Below are 20904 nucleotides of genomic sequence, written 5' to 3'. Positions count from 1 at the left end.
GGTCCTTTTTATGTGCTCATTGGATGAAGTCAGTTCCCCGGAGACGCCTTGCCTGCAGCTAGGCTGTCAGACAAAGTTAAACATACGAAAGTGATATTCTCTGTCATCGAAACTGGCAGACGGGCGGAATCGATCAGGTTTTGCAAGCCTCCTGCGATGTAGGGTAAGGTGCCTAATTAGCGACCCTTTCCGATTTGCGACCTACCTCCCTACAGAAAAACTGGCAGGAGAAAACGGGGTAAAAACATCGTCAAAAGGTCAGCCATACTTTGGTTATCAAGTTGAATTATTTTCCGGTCGTCGATGTTTCTGGTGGGACGTTTCAGGTGAGTTTAAATAAAAATGACGAGTTTCTTATCCAAAACGTGTGTGTTTGGGTCCTCTCTGATGAAAAGCGATGCACATTAAGATGATGCACCTTTTTTATTCTGAATCGACATTCCTTTTTTAATTGATTGCCGTTTTCCCATAGTGAATCGCTCAACTGTGCACAGCATGGCGGTTAAAAATGTGTCGCAACTCATATTTCCTATTTGCGCCTGACATGGTCGCAAATAGCTCAAGAAGGGAAAGAAATAGGAAAAGAGAGAAATGAAAATGAGGTGTTGCTGAAGCTTGCAATGTGTGGCAGGGGATGCCAAATGTCGTCACCGACTGCATGGGTGCCGAATTCAGCGCGGACCTCGAATATCATGCAAGATAGCCCGCAAAATTTGGGTTTCCGCCTTCTTTTCGCCTTCGGTGCATAACGTGATCAGTTTTTACTTACGTAAATGTGTTGGATAAACGTTCCTGTTCGAGTGATTGAGTGCTTTGCGAATATGTTACCTTTTTGAGATCATATTTCATCTTTTCAGGCGTCGTGTTTTTTGCCATTTTTAATATGGGGAAACCCATAGACTTATTAGCGACCCTCCCCGGTCGCTAATCAGGAAGAGTTCCCTATTAGCGTTTTTTGCAATGGTTTGCCAAAATGCTCACTACAAATAAGTTAGTGAATATTGGGGCAGAAAATGACTATATTTTAATAGAAAAATGAACGATCTCTCCGAAAATCAAGCCAGTAGCACAGTGGCACCCACAGAGCGTGAGCAATGACGGTTCAAATTAAGGGGGTCGCTAATTAGGCACCTTACCCTATTCATCCAGCCCGTCGTCTCTACTCCCACAGATGAGGCATTTCACTCGACCGAGTAATGTTATACGGGACGTGAACTATTAGGAATTGGTCAATCACATTAAAGCAGCAGGCTCATGAATATTTTGGTGGGAAGTTACATCAATACTGGCGCGACTTACCAGTCATGGTTTTGTTTCCAGCGTGAATTTTGTGTTAATCGCAAATTGATGGGGATGCTATGTGTGGTAAGTCTGATGGGGAAAGGCTAGGTTTTATTAAATCTAAACTTACATTGCTAGGTTTTAGAAAACTGTGAACATGTAAGCCGTGAGTTTAGGGAATTATTGATTACATGACGAAAATGAAACACAAGCAAAATTAGAATAGTCAGCTTCGGAGGATTGCCGAGCTAGCATTGGCATTCTGATAGAACTCGATCATATCGCTGCAACTGAGCCACAAAAACCGTCTCGGTTACCGCCGCTCGTGCTGAGCCGTCAGCTACCACCGCGACGCGTCCGGAGCCGACCTTAATTGCGATCACTCCACCCCCTGGGGAGAACAATCGCGGTCAGGGGCGGGTCAGACCACTGTCGAACTTGAACTCTGCGCAGTCGCGGCGCGGCGCTCCAGACGGAGATCTGCTGCAGTATGACAAGCTGGGCATGAACTTCGCCGCTGTCAGGATGAATCAAATCAGACCTAAAGCGCGACTCACTAGCCCTACTGCATTCCTATTTGAGGACAATCTGAGTCGAATCATTGTCACGGCCATGGGAGTGACGAGGCCGGAGCTTCGTCATAGAAACATCGGTAAGGGGACCAACTTACAACCCCCTCCCGAAATAAAGACGTTGACAGAGGTTGGCTAGACGGCAACAAATTAACACAATTACCGAATTGGAGGACACGGCTGTAATCCTTGTTAATAGGACAAAGACAGTGAATAATGAGTCTCGAAGCCTTGAGAGCTTGATAATTAGGGGTACAAACCGTTCGTCTAACCCGACAAATTCGAGTGCCTCATTATTTCGGCGGTCGTTACCTACCTAACCTTGTCTGGCACAGCTGTGGCCTACGCCGGGACACATATCGGGGCCCCGCAGCCACCCGGAAGGCTGTCGGGACTGACCTCCCGCGCAGACTTGTCGGCGATTAAAAGGGACTATCCCACCTTCTAAAATGTTGTTAAAACCAGTTAAATTGTGCCCGACTTTATAGATTGGATGACCAGGAACACGGTTCTGGCATTTATTTTTCATTAAACATCTGAGGCTTCCCATATTCCAAACACAAACTTTCAAATATGTGACGTCACAGCCCAAAATTACCTCCTTCCCCAGGCCACATTACTGCCATAAAGCTGATTCTTTTTACTCTGTAGGCACCACAACAAAGTTCAAACCAAGTTTTAAGCGATTTTTCAACGAACAAACCCATTTAAATCAGAATGACTAAACGAGGTGACGTCACACTAACGGTCGCTCCATGTTGAAGATAGGGCCTTGCACAAGGCCCATTTTCAAATGAAGGGAACGAATTTCTTCAACACCAAGAGGCCGCGGGGGTTGCAACCTAGATAGATAGTGGTTTCTGAACCTCGCCGCAAACTTGGCTATCTCAACTCAGACCCCATGTTAAAGGTGGGATAGTCCCTTTAATTTGAGCTCATTCAAGGAAATCGTGACCAGTTGGAGCCTAAAAATGGACGGTTAGTTCTGCGATGACTGAGTCACTATTCCATGTGATTCTATGCTATTCGCCTTGTGTAAAAGTTTCCTATTAGGTACCTAAGTTATTTGATTTCATCTTCTAAAGTTCCAGTAAAATGTGGCATTAAGTATCTAAGTAAGCTAGGCAGAGTAAAGCAAGTGTAGATGATAGTTTTAATATGGCGACTTCTTCTGATCTTTTCGCTGATCGATGCTTAGTTGTTTCAGATGACTCAATTTGTCACTGAGACTTTGCAATATTTAAACACTAATCCTTCTGTTTCAGCCCGGACATTCCACAAGCGAGTACTTATATATCAATGTCTACTCATCAACTTATAAGAATTGAGAGCCCGTCTCGAGTGTGGATCCGTATTAGAAAAAAGTATCGTCCGGTACCATGCCCGTGAAGTGCATCTCCTCCCCGCGGCCATTGCTCGCCCGCAGCGCTGCCTCCCGGTCTCCTAGCCTCCGATTAGGGTCAGCCTCGGGCGCCAAGGTCAGCAGCCTGTGGCCGCCGGCGTGGGAGCGTCCTCCGCCCTCCAGGGGGTTCCGCCGAGGGTTCCGCCGGCGGTCCGCGGAGCTAGAGGTCGTGGAACCATCACCTGTCAGTCAGGGCGTACCCGTCACCCTCGGCCGGCCGACTGGGCAGCGTCTCCGCCCGAGAGCGAGAGCACTCTCCTATTCCAGGACAAACATCCGCCTCGGGGCAGGCCATTCATTGTCCGTCCACTGTCCATCTGCGCCGGGCCGAGATGGCCGACTATCTGGAGCTGTCACGGGGCGCCGTCTCACTCTGGCGCCGCTCCGCCCGGCGGGCTGCGTGTCCAGCCCACACCACTCGGGTCCGGCGCACCGGCGGCAGACGCGGCGCAAACAGGCGGCGTGGCGCGGCGCGCGGCGGCTTGTTACGCGCCTGACGTATCGCGGCGCGCGGCGGGCGGCGCGCTAATGGCGGCGTTAGTGGCGTGGTCCCGGCGCGCCGCCGACACCGCCCAGGTCACAGGTCACACGCTGGTCATGACCCATTTCACGCAGCCGGCGCTCCTTGCATCAGAGCGTCCCGCGCCGTGCCGTGACCGTCGGCTACCGTTGTGCGCCGCCGCCGCAGCGCCCGCGGCTCGAGACGAGGCGGTACACACTCGTTCATCTTCAGCCGTCTTTCAGAGCAAGTCGAACACTTCCGGAGGTGGTGAGCGGCGGCGGCAGCGGCGGCGGCGCAGGGGTGATGAGCAGTGGCTGTGGCGACAGAAACGGGCCGCGGTCGGCGGCGGCAGGCGGCGGCGACTCCGAGCCAATGGGGTGGGAACGAGGGCGATGCCGTCTCCAAGCATGCTCACTCGAGCGGAAATCGACGGGATGAAGCAAAGATGAAACATGACCTGCTATCGACCAGGTCAGTCTACATAAATATACATCAGAATACACCTGGCTGGTGCAAGGCTCAGCCGTCCCTCGACAGCAGGGACGCAGGTGTTGGCGCGGGTGTTTGTGCGTCACTGTAAGTGTTCGCGAGAGAGTGAGATGGAATTCGAGATAATTATTAGCTCTGACAGACAGCCCTGGCGTTACAATCGCCTGATCGACGGTTCGGAATATCGGGGACGCTAGCACGAAAGGCCAACGTCCAACGGCAGCACCGGCATATTTATTCCATTTTGCGTCCTATCGTTCACACTTCCCTTGAAGATATTAAAATATACTAGCAAAGTGAAATGAAAGCCTGCTAACCGTTGAACAGCGTTTACATTTACAACCGTCAATTTGCGTGAGCCGCTCGATTCAATTTCCTTGAATGATAGTTATTCGTGAAACGCTAAATATAGCGAACGGCGGAACATCTAACGGCAGGTGATCGTTAGCGCGTTTCACAATGCTCGAACTACAGCTGGCTTCAGCCAGTAAAACAGCTCACAAGGTGCATGGGACTGACGCAATGGTCGCTGGGATACACATCACAACGGGTGCAAAAGAGGTAACAGGAGTGGTGCTGAGACAGGAACTTAACCCTCGCCGGCACAGGGGGGGGGTTGATGCACCCCCCCTAAGGTTTTTCGCGAATAACTCGCGTAAAAAGCGGCCGATCGCGACGAAACTTTCAGTACCCTCGCATTGATCAATTTTACACCTACCCTGAAAATTTCATGACCCTGACTCTAATGACCTTTGACCTGTGACCTCTTTTCTGTGACCATGTTTGGCCGAAATCGCGGTTCGGCGCGTGTCGGCTCGCATTAGCCGCGCGTTTGCAAGCTTTTCGTGGTTTCAAACGTTCAAACATGTGATTTGATGTTGCTCCCATGTATTAGGGTGGGTGTCAAGGTCACCTGAAGGTCAGGTCAGGTCATTGACCTTTGGTGACCTCGGGTGACCTCGGTTCACTTTTTCGAGTTTTAGATGTTTCTAGGCTAGTTTTTGGAGCTGAATTCGAATTTAGCAACCATTTGAACATTTACGAAGTAGTTTTGGTGTCTTCGTAACATGTTACGAAGCTGTCCGAGGCGGTTGACACGTATTACGAATACCCGTCACAACCCCTACCGGTTGACCTGACCTGACCTGACCCGACCTGGTCTAAATGCTTACAGACATCATCTCTGATCAAAACTAACACGATATTCGTGATCAGCACCCCGGAAAACCACATAGCAGCCACACTTTACGACTTTCTAACAGGTCCCGATTTTCCCGGTTTTCGGGTCATTGACCTGACCTGGAAGGTCACCCGATGACCTAGGACCTTAAAATTGGGTATCATCGGCTTCCTCTCGTGACGGGCAGCACGCTCGTTTTTTCCGTGAAGCTCTAGCTCGATCAGGGGCCAAACGCGAGGGGGGTCGTACCAACCCCCCCCCCCCCTTGTGCCGTCGAAGGACTCAAAATGGCCTGTGCCGGCGAGGGTTAAATATGCCTAAATGAAGAAAGTTTAGTGGAATTATCCGTCTTCCAGATCCTAACCCTCCTTTAAGTTTATAAAGAAATGGCCACATTAAAGTAAATACTGGTAGGCATATCATTTAAATTAAAGGGACAGTATCACCATTTTGATGAAATTTGACATTGCATAGGCCCCACCTTTCTGGTCCGGGAACTGAAGACCGATCCTCGAAGCTCCACACCGTTATCCCGCTATCGCCGCTCAAAGTACGAAAGGTGTACCACACTTTGAATCGTGCTTCACTATCTTCACTGTTTAAATGTTTGCGCCGTTTTGAATTGACCGCCAGTAATAAAACTTTTACCCTGGTCATTTCATCAAATTTTATAAAGCCAAAACGTTTTTCGCACTTATTCATCACCGTTAAATTCATTAAATAGTCGTAGGCAATTTCCGCTGTTTCCTTCGGATTCTAGCGGCTCAACAAAGGAATTCCTCCAGCTTGAATCACAATCTCCCTCCAATGTATGACGTTTATCACGTGATTGTCACGTGATATTTTCTCCCATTGTCAATTGTCACGTCCAATTGTCACTCCCTCCAATTGTCACGTTATATTTTTATAGACAATACCTAAGGCTACCTCTCCCTAAGGACAACTCAATCAGAAGAACGACCGCGTAAGCGTAGCGTCAATAATGTATTATCTGCGCCAGTTCTGTAGTAATTTTGCATGCTTCCAAACTGGCGGCCATGCTTGTATAGTGGTGGTTCGCTCATGAAAATGAATCATGAAAATGAAATGTGGTTGCAATATTTTTCACCGAGTTCGGTCCTCAAACTATGTTTTTCTGATTCAGAAAAAATAAGAAATGCTAGTAAAAAAAAATCAGCTCCATAAATGGATTTTTTTTTCGATGATACTGTCCCTTTAAGGCTGCATGGTCGGGCATGACCGACGACTGAAATCATCCGAAACTGCAGGGACATATGTGGAAGCATGATCATCAGCTCATTCGAAACAAATAACTAACCCAATCTTATTGATAACACCAAAACTGGTCACATGCATAATGAATCATGACTTCTCCATTAGCGCCAGCCATTGACTGATGATGCACTCAGGTGCAACCCCCAGTGACTCACGAGATAACTGTTCCCGGCATCACCGGCGAAATTGCAGCTGACGTCATGTGGGCAGTGCGCTCACACTTTGAATGACGTCATCAATCGACTCATCTGCTGATCGAAGCCGTCCGAGTACAAATCAAAGGATGGAAAGGGTTGGATGTGATTTGAGCAGAAAAGAGATGCGTGATATAAAAGGCCACGGAATAGCCATACATGGTTATTGCCGCTATACCTATAGCGGCATGGGGAGAGAGAGAGAGAGAGAGAGAGAGAGAGAGAGAGAGAGAGAGAGAGAGAGAGAGAGAGAGAGAGAGAGAGAGAGACCATTTATTCAATAACAAACAGATGAATATAACAAATCAAGTATGCAATTGGCGCAAAAGTGCTACGCACTTAAATCATGGCGCCGCTTGCTAAACGAGAAGTACTTAACGTATTTAGCAACAATAATAATGATGAAACACAATGGAACAAGAAGAACGGAATAGAGAGAGAGAGAGAGAGAGAGAGAGAGAGAGAGAGAGAGAGAGAGAGAGAGAGAGAGAGAGAGAGAGGCAGTCGCCTGTCTTGCATGCCCTCTGGAGATGCGTCTCCGCCCGGTTCTCCCGGGCCGGCCGGCGCGCCGGCGGTGAAAGGTGCGCGCTGCGTCTGCCGCCGCCCGCCGACGCCGCGCCGTAATCGTAGACAATTTGCTTAGCAGGGTGGTCTCCCCGGGTATTCCATTTCCGGGATTTGTGAGCGCCGTTTGGGCGAGGAGGCTCGGTAAATAACGCCGCGGCGCCGTGGGATTCTCTGACGGAAAACGGAAAGCACGGCCGGGAGAGAGGAACGCCACGCAACTCGTCTCGCCCCGGGGCGCCTCCCCTCGGCCCAGACAACGGAAAACAAAAATAGCCGGCCCGCTGAGCTGTGAAGTGTTTAGGAGACATGTTGAAGCTATGTTGAGAACTCCAAATGCCGTTCTAGTCAGATTATTTCATTTGGAAACGGTAAAGGTGAGAACTCCACATGCCTTTCTACTAAGATTATTTCACTTAGAAACGGTCAAGGCGATAAACTTTTAACTAATCAAATGTTCTATATCATTAGCCCGGAAGCCAAGACAAGCGTATCACCAACAGTTTCTTCATTGTCACATGGATATAGAATAGAGACTGTCTGAGGAATCCAGTGACTGTCACAAACCTGAAAGCCAATCTACGGCGATCATTTTGGTTATTGGTAGCGTTAGCGCCAAATGACCTTCGCCTCAGGAATGTCGGACGTGGCCTCGTGCTGTGGCGTTAATGTTGATTACGTCGAAACTCCATTATATTGGCCACAACAATCAGCCTGAACGCTTAATAACGCCTTCACACCAAGCGCAGTTAATGAATCGCAGAAATCGGAGACTTATATGGTCCTCTGTAAATTTCCATCTATTGCTACGAATCAACGCGGTATCACAACAACGTTCGAAGAGTAAAGAATCCGAATATTGTATCGGTACCAAATCTACATTCTGGTTCTTATATGACAATATAGCCCTATGAATGTAATGTGATATGCAAGTTTATGCTTGCAATGAATGCAATGAATGCTTTTGACTTTCGTGCAAGCTGAGCTCCACCTCACCCCTTACCTTTCCACAGCCAGCAACGCAGCTCTTATTGCAGTTACGATCGGTGGGTGGTGTGACCAGGGTATGATGTGACCGCCGGGTTCCTGACCCCACGTGCAGTGACACTGGGATAGGTCAGAAGCGCCGTTCCCATAGGTGGCGACATGGAGCGGGATCAGAGGTTCTTCCACGGGGTGACGACATGGCGGATGGACCCGGCGGCCCGACAGACAGCGGGAAGACAGCTAAAGCTGAGACGTCCGCTTACACGTGTCCATGTTGTCATCTTGTGTCAGCGAGTATTGCGCGGAGAGTGCAGTATTAGAGCTTTAGCATTTGATACTGTTATTGCATATCTGATATTCTTGCTGCTGTGGGACACACGGTGGCAAATGTTCGGCCCGAGTTTGTTTAACAGGCTCTGACGGGGCCATGACACACCCCACACTGGGCATGGTTCCGCACTTTATCCCACCCCGTCCGGCTCACAGCTGCAACACCATGGCTGTTTGGCTTTCTCTGCGACCACCACCTCAGGATCTGCCACACGCCATTCATGCCCCGGTCACGGTAGCTAAGTGCCATTGCACTTACAAATGACATGGCATGACGCGCCCCTGCCGCAAATGGCCATCTTCCGGTCCGTTGTCTTCTGTGACCCACACTCTGCCAAGTGTCATACCTCGGTGTCGCCATTGGCAAACGGTCTTCTGCAAGGTTCTCGCCTTGGTGCGGTCTAAAGGTGTGACAAATGTCATCTAATTACCAGTAAAACGCCTTTTGGGCGACTAACGGAGCGAGCGAGAGGATGGGCCTTGCACGTGCGAAATTGCGAGGGGGTACCTCCAACTAACTTGTGCACTGCACCCTACTAACCGGTCTTTAGCGATGTGCCACATTTCAGCGCAATCGGCCTAGCCGTTCTCGAGATCTGGAAGCGGCACACTGCACGTGCGCACGTGCAAGCGGGGTCCAAACTGACTTTTGCACGGCACCCTACTAACTGGTCCCCAACCGTGTACCAAATTTGAGCGCAATCGGCCCAGCCGTTCTCGAGATCTGGGAGCGCCCCCTGCACGTGCGCACGTGCTGTAGCACCCCAACCTTAACACATGCAGATGAATTATCTGATGGAGACCTAACTGTGTACCGAGTTTCAATTCAATCGGCCCAACCGTTGTGCCGTTATTGAGGTTGCAATTTTGGGGGTTCTTAAAAAATGTCCAACTTTACCACGCGCCACGTGCGGTGGTTGGCAAGAACGCATGGTGGCCATCACACCACAGAACTTTTACGTCCAAGTGACATTCAGTAAAGAAGACCGCTTGTCAATCGGATGTCCCGTTCCTAAGATATTAGCTTTTGAAGAGCGTCCCCACGGCCGGCCGGCCGGCCGGCCGGCCGGCCGGCCGGCCGCTCATACTCAGGATTTTCCCTTAATTCAGTATGAGACTCCGCTCGCTTCGCTCGCTCCGTAATAAACTTACAAACACCTCTTATGCAGCCGGTATTACGCGTCATGTCGAGGTATTGCCAAGGTATAAATCGCAAAGGTGTCATCCGTATGTGGTTCGTCCATCCTCGCAGCCAGCAAATCAAAATCAAACACACAGCTGTGTCAGTCACACGCCACCGTCTCGTCTGCGATTTCCCGTCGCTGCCCACAGAAGCCCGCCCGTTTGTCCCGCCCGTCCTCTCCCGCCCGGGGCGGGGAGCGCCGCTCGCCTCCCGCCCGGGGCGGGGCGGGGCCGATCGGCGGGTCGCTCCGGAGACCGACCCGTGACGCAATCCGATGATGTGCTACAGCGCGTCTCCTGTGAGAAGCGGTCAGTAGACGTCCGCCGTCCGTCACTGCCCCAGCTAGCTACACAGCGGCGAGTTGCGCCACTCCCACACCAGTCTCGGAGGCAATAAAACCCGGTAATTGAACAGAACACTGCTACGTCGATCAGTCGCGGTTCAACCGTGACGAGTTCCGTCGTGATGACCCTGATGTGCGCAATGGGCGGCAAGAAACTGGATTGGATGTAGAATACCGAACAGCTACCGTCTCGCCATACTTGCCGAAAGGTGATGTGTTAATTGCAAGCTGTCGTGAGTGCAAAGTGTCGCTCACGGCGACAGGGCGCTAAAGAGGTTGGAAGCCTCCATTCTGTTCCGCTTCGTTTGAGGCGGGCGCGGACTGAGGAGTGATTGAGCTGAGCCGTCACGCGAGCGATGGTCCCGAGGCAGCACCGCTCTGGTATTTCCTGAGCCGTCGGCGGCTGGCCGCCCGCCGACCTCCTGTGACACAGACCGGACCATCTCCACCGGATTTGGACCGACACGGCGGGGAACCCGGGCTGAATGTCGACTGTGACACACGGAATGTCATTCAGAGAAGGTGGCTGGTCATGTTTGCGCCAAACATCCAGTCATGGGGAGAGTCTCCCAAAACCGCAACGCCGGTAGAATCGTCACTTTTAGCTAGGTTTGATGAGGGTTTATTGATGATTGCTTATGCCAGCATTGACGTGGGTGTTCAAGAAGACATGCAGACCATCACATTCACTCATCGGTGACTGGCACTTACCTCACCTTCACTCGCGGTAGTCGATAATCGTTATCTAATATCGCTCAAGGTCGATGCACGACCGTATGTCGCGCCGCGGGACTTCGAACAGCTGTGCGACCCCTAATTTCCGCATTGACGTCCTGCTGCTCAGTCAGATCTACAGGCCGGGCGACTTCTCCAACAGCTGCCGCGATAACGCGTCGAGTAGTCACCAGCTGGAAAGCTGATGCTCTCAGCGCACTCAGCTGCATCAAGGTGCTAAGTGATAAGCGTAATCATAGAGCAGCGTTAACTAAACGGCATCTTCTCTGAAGTTTAGACGGTCAGTTCTTAGCGTCTGCCATAGGACACAGAAGGGCCGAGAGAATCACTCGTCCGAGAGAAACTGAGAGGGAGACCGGTCCGAGGTCGGTCCTGGCCTGTGGCGAAAGAGGCGGCGCGAACAGAGATGAAGACGACACCGACGGCGGCCGATTGGGAGGGGAGAGGAGCGGAGGGAGTGAAGGAGGGGAGAGGAGGAGAGGCAGGGTGTCAGGTGTCACACCGAGTCGGAGGCCGCTCCCGCCGCGCGCTACTGGTCGGAGGAGCCGCCGCTGGGGTAACGCGTCTCCTTTATCATGCGTGATGAGTGGCCGCGCTTATTCTGTGAGCCACTTCTCGGCGATCCACGTCGAGATAACGCTTCCCATATCCTTGGCAGTAAGCCGGGCGTTAATGTCTGGTGTAATGGAAAGATGGTCACTGCAAACAGTAACTCACGCCGTATATAATGACTATTTATTCAGCCCCTGACTAGGGCTCTTCAGGGAAGATAAATAGCCACTCTCAGTCGTTATGAAAGGCTTTGATAAGCAGGACTTTCCAGGATTAATGTCATCGCCAATAAATCCGCAAAAACAGACTGCATATTGCAACCTTACTGGGAGATACATCCTCACCACAAAGCTAAGACCATTGCGCCTTTGCGCACCTGCCAACAGCATTGCGATCTGCGATATGTAATATGTATAAGCGATAAATTTGGAGGCATATGTACTTGGTGTCTCAGTAGACGGACATGATCCTTATCCCATGCCAAGGAACTTTTGAATGAATTTGTTTGCGACCTCCTCTGTGAATTGATAACATGAAGTCCAAATAAATTTATGTGTTTTACCATAAAACGAAAAGACTGCCACATAAATGAAAATATGGAAAGTGTGCCTGTGCCTCTAAGCCACATAAATGAAAATATGGAAAGTGTGCCTGTGCCTCTAAAGCTTCAACAACAAATGTCATCAACTCGTTAACATTTTGATTTAGAATAGACATTTCTACACCTGTTTCGTTCTTTGAAAGATAAAAATATTTAAATCAAAATTTAACTTAGTTCCTTTTTTAAAAAATAACAATAATTAAATCAACATTCCTTGAAGTTTTTTTCTTTGACGGGTATCCTCTCCAGTAAACTGTATGAGAGTGCCAGTGGGACTGCGGTCTGCGATAGCCAATATCGGTTAACAAGACATGTGCAACGCCCGGCTTTTTCCGTTTTCGTAAGGGGAAAATTGACGAGTAAAAGACCTATGGCAGTGGGCAGATAAAGGCAGTCGGACTTGCCGAACCGTCCAACAGTACGCACTGAAGCATCCAGATGGAAACATAATAGCTGCTTCATGGGAATATGTTCATCACTCGTGTGGGAGAGCCGTCATCCCTCCGAGGTAGTGCGAAACGACGCGTTATTTAGCTCATCGCTCATTCAGTAACAGCTTTGTGGCATTGCGAAACGTTTACAGTTGTTGTTCATGTTGTGCAAGCGTCATCAAGAAATAGATTGTACGGCAAAAAAATAACATTTAAAATACCAATGGCAGTATATGATTCGTTCTAAATTCTTAACAAATTTTGGATGGTTTTGCAAAACTAAAATAGAATTATGTTTTTTAATGCATTGCATTAAACTATAAGACGTAGGTCGGCTTGTCTCGCTCTCATCCACATCTGGAGAGGTCACTTAAAATGTGTTCATTTCTTATTACACAACTTTGCCCGTTTCATTAGAACGTAATGTCGCTCGCCATGGACAATGGCATCGTTTGCATTTTAGATTGAAACTCATCATATAATAAGCAAAATGCTTTTTGCTTAGGCATTGGAGGATGGTTCGGCTTTTCACAATAAATCGTACCTAAAATTTAGGTCAAGAAACGGGCATTTTCAATCTTCACTACCGTTTCAACTCAACTAAAAAGCCATTTTAACGTCCACCCATGTCGGCGGGTGTGCATTACGGTAAAAAACGGCAGGCGATGGCCGGGGGAGCGGTCTCGCGTCATTACCCGGAAGACTGCTTTTGTTAGCTCCAGGGCGTTCCATGAGGACTGCTTCTGTAAGCTCCGGAGGACTGCTACTGCTCGTTCCACAGGACTGGATCCTGCCGCCCTTGTGAGTATTCTTGTCAGTCCATGATCTCATGCCTTAGTTCCTCACCTGCGGCCAAACGCAGTCAGTCCGGTGTCAGCTCCTCAGAACTCCGTCCGAGCTCGGCGCTCACGGGCGGCGGCGGGGGCGGGGGCGGCGCGCTGCCTCGCCACTCGTCCGGAGCTCACAGCTGATGCCGGCGACGACTCCGGCGCACACGCCACAACTGCCGCAGCATCCGCGGCGTGGCGGCGCGCTCGCTCAGGGGTGAAAGTGGCGCGGCGCGCAGCGGCAGGGTCAATGCCGCGGCCCGACGCTGACATTTGACCTGGGACGACACGGCGGCGGTCGGTCGGCTGCCCCGCCGGGTCAGAGCCCCTCGCAGCCCGCAGGGCAGCAGTCGCGGTCAGAACCGGGCCAAACCGCCGTTACACCGCCGTATGATGAGCTGGAGATGGAGGCATTCGATCAATAAAATAATTCACCGCATCGATGTTTAACGGTTAGCTCCCAGCCAGTTTACACCAACCACCTTCCCACCTGCTTACAGCTCGAACAACACCCGGTAGCTGCTTGAATAGGCCATGGCTGTCTTCTACACCAGTTTGCTTTATTTGAGTGAAGGACAAACACGACAATGCTCCCGTTGACCGCCCATGTAAGGTGCCACACACCAGATATGAATGGGGTGGCGATGCCGCCGTTTTTGCGGTGGACGGCTCTGTGTGTTCGGTGGGATAAAAAGTCCCGAGGACGATCGACATGACCGCTTCATCTGCGGGTGGGCTTCGTTAGAAAACTGAATAGTTACAGAGAGGGATGACTATCGGACCTGCTAATGAAGACATTTGATATCGCAAGTCAAATGTTTCTTTTTTTTGTAAGTGGGCTGCTTAGGAACCTACATAAAGCATGTCGACAACTACAAGACTTGTACATATCATCGAAGTTCAAAACATTCATTTTCTTCATGTATTTCTCATTCTATTCACTCTCTTCCTCCTTGAAATCTGAGCTCCATATTTCAGTTTGATTCTCCTCAAGAGCGATAGTTGTGTTGAGGATGAGATATGCGGCTCAGGCTTGTGTGTTGCGTCAGCAGAATGATAAAAGTTTGTATAAGGGCACGACATGCCGCTTTAACACTCTCTAGAACTAATTAGCGTCAAAGTTATCACAAAGCATTGCCTGTAACCTCGTAAGAGGATCGCTGCAGAGTGTGTTTTTCACAGCTCAGACAATGGTGCGGTAGCCGCCCGTTGGCCGTGAGCATGAGAACGTAGAACATGAGTACCTACGTGTTCGTGACTGTCTCGGGGCGTCTCGGCAGCCTCCTCGGAGCCTCAGCTGCCAGTAGAGGGAGTGGGTGCAGCATTAACTGAGGTATAAACAGCCCCCGCCCACGCCCGGCCACCCACCCATCCCACCGGTAGTTACCGCACACAATGGGGGCCACATGGGCGTCAGCAGACGAGGGCTTTGTGAAGTTAATTCTCCCGGGTGGTATACGGATTCCGTGGGCCGATTGTCGGCGCATTGGGAATCATCGGCGCTGCGTGAACCGCATACATAAACGCCTTCGAGTGAATGGGTAACAGGATCTTTAACATCGGCAGACGGCATAGAGAGGCAAATGCTATGTTTTGCTAATTACTGGCCTTTGCTAACTGTTGAAATAAAGTTTCTTTGTTTAGAAGTGTGTCTGATGCCCTCGTTCGCTATAGTGATGGCTCTGATGTACGTTCTTCTACTCCCACCGAGTTCATGAATAAATTGAAGAACATCATGACGCGGAAAGCGCTCTGTCTGACCGCCTTGTTCCTTACCCTTTCTCTTGTTTTTTTTTTCTTCAAGATATGTGAAGGGGCGGATCCAGGAAAACTCCAAGGGGAGGGTCATGAATCGAAGTGGTGCCCCTACCTATACCCAAAATTAAAAACTCAACGGATTTCGTCCACTTCATTTTGTTGGTGCCCCCATTTTCAGTTTTTTTCTTTTTATTTTTTATTTTTAGTCAGTATATCTTAACTCTTAGCCACAACCACATTTACCAATTGTAAGCAAGTAGGTATATATGAATGTGCTATGTGTATATATGTTGTGGACGCTGAGTAGTGAGTACTTACCAGGAACGTTATCAGGTAAGTGAATCGTTGTCAGTCCGACGAACTTGACCCTGGCGTCTAAAGGGTCTGTCCTTGACACTTCAGGCTTGTCAGGGGCACCAAAGTCCTTCCAGGGACACCACAAACCTGTCAGGGGCACCTACGGCCTTGTAGGGGCGCCACAGGCCCGCCGGGAAGCAGGGGCACCACAGGTCTAGCAAGTATACACGACAGGCCGGTCAGGGGCACAACGGGCCTGATGGGCCCATGAGCACCCCTAGGGGCAGGGGCACCACAGTCCTTCCAGGGGCACCGCAGGGCTGTGAGGGGCACCAGCGGCCTAGCAGGGACACCAGTCAACACAGGCCTGCCAGGGGCACCACAGACCTGCCAGGGGCACCAGAGGCCTGCCAGGAGCACCACCGACCTTGCAGGGGTAACTTGGGCCTGTCAGGGGCACCACGGGCCTGTCGAGAGGCACTTCAGGCATTTCAGGGGCACCATAGTCCTCTCCGGGCGCAGGGGTAGCAGAGGCACCAGAGGCCTGCCAGGGGCACTACAGGCCTAGCAAGGGCACCACTGGTCTATCAGGGGCACCACGAGCCTGTCATAGCCAGGCATCTCAGGCTTGTCAAGGCCCAGGGGCACCACAGGTCTGTGAGGGGCACCAGCGACCTAGCAGGGGCACCAGTCAACACAGGTCTGCCAGGGGCGCCACAGACCTGCCAGGGGCACCACAGACCTGCCAGGGGCACCACAGACCTGCCAGGGGCACCAGAGGTCTGCCAGGGGCACCACCGGCCTCGCAGGGGCACCTTGGGCCTGTCAGGGGCACCACGGGCCTGCCGAGGGGCACTTCAGACTTTTCAGGGGCACCAGTCCTCTCCGGGCGCAGGGGTACCAGCGGCCTAGCAGGGGCACCAGAGACCTGCCAGGGGCACCACAGGCCTAACAAGGGCACCACGGGCCTGTCAGGGGCACCTCAGGCTTGTCAGGGCCCAGGGACACCACAGTCCTTCCAAGGGCACCGCAAGCCTGTCAGGGGCACCAGAGGCCTGCCAGGGGCACCACAGGCCTAGCAAGGCACCACAGGCCTAGCAAGGCACCACCGGCCTTGCAGGGGCGCCTCAGGCCTGTCAGGGGCACCAGGCCCGTGGTGTCCCTGCTAGGCCTGTGGTGCCCCTGGCGGTCCTGTGGTGCCCCTGTCAGGACTGTGATACCCCTGATAGGCCGGTGGTGCCCCTGGCAGCTCTTTGGGCCCCCGGGCCTCAAGGGGGGGGGGCCATGACCCATGTGACCCCCCCTTGGATCCGCCCCTGTGTGAAGCATGTAATTCGCTTTTAACAGATACAACTATGCATGTAATCGTTTATGTTTCTGTCTCAACTACTTGTCAGTTTACATGTCTCATGTATAAAGCTCGTATTAACACAAGATATCCAGCCTGTAATGTAATGCATTTTTTATCTTATGATGGGATTAATTAGTTAAGCACCGTGACAGCGAAAGGGTTACAGCGTCGAAAGCAGGTTCATTGAAAAAAGTGAGCAGCTTTTGGTCAATTTCATCACGGTGATTATAAATAAATTTCATCTGATGGTTTGGTGATATGATAGCATTAACCACATGTATACGTATGCGTGGATAATCGTTTGCGTATACGCAGGTACAACCTATGCGTATGCGTATGTAGACGTACGCGTGTAAGTTGCATGACGTGCACACACTGCATAGTTACACACCTATAGGTAGGGTGCATCTATAGTCGGCCTGTTACTTGTTAGATGCCATTAAAAGTGACTAATTAGGTATAACAACATAAATAGTTGAACAGGCCGTTATTTCAGCCGCAAAAAAAAAACGCATTCATGTGCACATACGAGAAAAAAATCAAAGTGAAAGTGGAGACGAATCGTAAATACAAAACTCATCCATTGACGTGTTATACTGTAGGTCGGCATTCACGTCACCTCTCGCGCAATGTGTGTCCAAACAATAAACAATAAACATGTCTTTTGCGTTATGCATATAACCAAACTCGTTGAGCTATTTAAAAAAAAAACGTTCAACGGAAATACTGAGAGCCTATTGCGGGTAGTATGACGATTTTGGTCCACTGACTATTAACCCGCGCCCCGTAGGGCTATCGGTGGACTCTACCACCCGTAGGGGGGGGGGGGGGGGGCGTTTCGGCCCCCCTAATATCTCGGAAATTTACCGACCATTTTTCAAAATTATTCAAACGGCGTTCGATAGACCCACCTGGGAACTACCTTCATTGACCTAGGTCAAACCGATGACGTCACAGATCAGGTCAAAGGTCGGATTTTCACCGTTCACAGGCATTTCAAAAAATGTGTTGTGAAATCGAGTAAATTGGTAATTTATTGAAAACCATCGATGGTACATTGTTCGTCAAACACACACTTTGCTATCTGAGGTCACTGATACCAGGTCAGGTCACAGCGAGGTCAGGTCACCGGGGGTCACAATATGAAAGTGTCGTGTGATACATGTTTTATGGTCCATTTTACATGACAAATACGATTATGTGGGTTAGGCAGCCTTTGGGGCCTGCCTAGGTCACGTTTTGGTGAAGGTCAGGTCAAGGTCAGGTCAAATGAGGTCAAATTCCAAGTTGATATTTTTGAATAAAATGGGTATCGATTCCATGCAGCTTGTCACGGGGAGTCTATTGGTGGTCTTTGTTTTACTCTACAAGGTCTAGAATTGCCAAAAATTGAGTTTGAAAATTTGACGTCATCATTTTTGAACAGTTTTTTTCGCTATAAGTTGGCCAAAAAACGAGGTATCGATCTGAAATTTGGTATGTGGATAGAAGATGGTAGATACTATCACATATATTCCGTTTTTTCGAAACTCAAATTTTTTTAAATTGTTTGGCTCAAAAAAAAAGTTTTTTTTATTTTTGAGGGTCAAAACTAAAAAATCTAAAAAATCCGAGATAGAATTTTTGTAGCCCTGTCAATACTACACCTTTTATGTCTTGATCATTTTTCTGTATCTTCAAAGCTGTAAGAGGCCTGACAGGTCTTCTCGCGAAGGTCTTTTTTCGGTCGAAAATGACAGAACATGACGTCATTCTGACGTCATTTGTGGCCAACCTATCATAGCCTCTGGAAAAATTTTTGGTCACAATGTGTAAAATTGATGCCCGGAGGGGCCCTGAAAGTGTGGTGGCGATATCTCCAGCCGTTTAGGAGATATCAACGGAAAAGGACAGGGGGGCCGTTTCGGCCCCCCTACGGGGCGCGGGTTAACCTTCCAGGCGGTGGGGGGGGGGGGCAATTTTTTGCCCCCCCCTTTACTTTTTTCGATATATCTCGAGAACCGCTGCGCCGATCGTCACCAAACTTTCAGTACCCTCCCGGGAGCAGCTAGCGCACATGGTGACCAAAAATTTTTCCAAAGGCTATGATAGGTTGGCCGCTAATGACGTAAGAGTGACGTCATTTTTGCCATTTTCGACCCAAAAAAAGGTTTCGCGGGAAGGGCTGTCAGGCCTACAGCTTTAGAGATACAGAAAAATGTTTTAGATATAAAAGGTGTGGAATCAAAAGGGCTACAAAACTGCTATTTCGGTTTTTCGAATTTTATGGATTTTGACCCCCAAAAATCAAAAAATAGATTTTTTGAATATAATAGCCAAAAAATCCAAAAAGTTTTTTGAATTTCGAAAAAACCGGAATATATGTGATAGTCCCTACCGCCTTCTATCTACATACCAAATTTGAGATCGATACCTCGTTTTTTTGGCCAAGTTATAGCGAAAAAACTGTTCAAAATTGATGACATCAAATTTTCAAACTCAATTTTTAGCAATTCTAGACCTCGTAGCGCAAAACAAAGACCACCATTAGACTCCCCGTGACGAGCTGCATCGAATCGATACCCATTTTGTGCAAAAATATCAACTTTGAAATTTGACCTTTTTTGACCTGACCTTGACCTGACCTCCACCAGAAAGTGACCTAAACCGTACCTGATGCTCTTATAACCAACACCATTGAGTTGGAAATGAAAAACTGGCCATAAAACATGCATCACATAACCTTAGTAAAGTTGGGCTCATGTGGTGACCCTTGGTGACCTTTGGTGACCTGACCTGTGACCTGACCTGGTATGACCAGTGACCTCTAATAGCAACATATGTACTAGACAACTGACGCCTTATCGCTGATTTTCGACAAAATGCGTTTTACTCGGTGTTATAGCGCTTTCCCTAGAAGCCCTGTGAACGGTGAAACATTTTATCTTTGACCTGACCTGTGACGTCATCGGTGACCCCGAGGTCAATGAAATTTGGTTTCCTTCGACAAATTTGACAGGGCTATCGAACGCCGTTTGAATTTTTCGGATCCGTCCAGTAGTTTCGGAGATACGGGGGGGGGGGGCAAAAAAGTGCCCCCCCCCCCCCACCGCGTGGAAGGTGGCTGGTAGGCCCACCGCCTGCCGGGTTAATTAAGCGTAACAGTGGCGACCCCACTGCCATCAGCCTCCATATCAGCATACGGCATTTCCTGTACGGCACTCAGTCGTCTAATCCCACGGTGAGCCGGGAACTCCGCCGGTACACCGGTGACCGGACGGCCCCAGGCGCCACCTTTCGCCACACTCACGCCACGATTGCCGTCGGTGCGCCATGAATGGAGACATGCATCATGTCGACTGAATACCGGCGAAGCTCGGACGCAGCTCTGACGGGACGGTTTCTCGGCCGGCGAGGAGCGGTCCGAGCTCCATCGTAGTACAATGTCCGTGTCGGCTGGTATATTTCGCAGCTGTCATGACGGACCGCTGTGCCGGCCCTGCCGGCGGCGACGGTGGGGGTGGGGGAGGGGTGAGCCGTGAACCGGGGACCGGGTAATGCTCACGCACGGGTCGTTTGGCGTCGGAGCGGGCCTCAGAGAGGGCGTGATAGTGAGCCGGACACCGTGACCCCGCCTCCAGGGATCACGGCCCCGCGCCGGTCTGACTTTGCGAGGGGTGGTGTATGGGGTGGCAGGACGGCCCCGCGCCAGTCTGACATCCCGAGCGTGCAATATGGGGTGGCGGTAAGGACGGCCCCGCGCTGGTCCAGGTCTTTTGTCTGGGCCTGGGGTGCCGTATGGCGTATCGGTATTCGGTAGCCATGTGCGCCTGTGAATGCAGTGAATGCCTTTAATGCTTATGTAAGGGATGCCGGTTATCTCGGCCTTTGACACCGCCGGTCTGAGAGAAGAAGTGCAGACTGATTGAAACCACGGCTCCAATTAGCCTCACCGATGCGATAGTTATCAGTTTCGTGTAGTATATTTATTGATAGTTACCTATAGGCACATACACACAGACGCGCAGAAGCATTAGTGATGGTCGGGTTGGAAGTACAATGAGCAAAACG

The 20904-nt window shown here is 50.2% G+C and overlaps 1 protein-coding gene across 1 annotated transcript in view; it reads right to left on the bottom strand.

Moving 5' to 3' along the window:
- LOC122385240 (mucin-5AC-like) overlaps positions 1-13788 on the bottom strand; it is a 28660-nt gene extending 14872 nt beyond the window's left edge. The window contains exon 1 of the mRNA XM_043373375.1: positions 13468-13788. The gene's annotated coding sequence lies outside the window, so the exon portion shown is untranslated. The remainder of the gene's footprint in view (positions 1-13467) is intronic.
- Positions 13789-20904: the final 7116 nt, after the last annotated feature.

The sequence above is a fragment of the Amphibalanus amphitrite genome, unplaced genomic scaffold, assembly GCF_019059575.1.
Source record: "Amphibalanus amphitrite isolate SeventyFive unplaced genomic scaffold, NRLGWU_Aamphi_draft 000015F_arrow, whole genome shotgun sequence".
NCBI classification, from domain to species: domain Eukaryota; kingdom Metazoa; phylum Arthropoda; class Thecostraca; order Balanomorpha; family Balanidae; genus Amphibalanus; species Amphibalanus amphitrite.
Note: the sequence above shows the minus strand (reverse complement) of the source record. Positions and strands in the feature narration are given on the sequence as shown.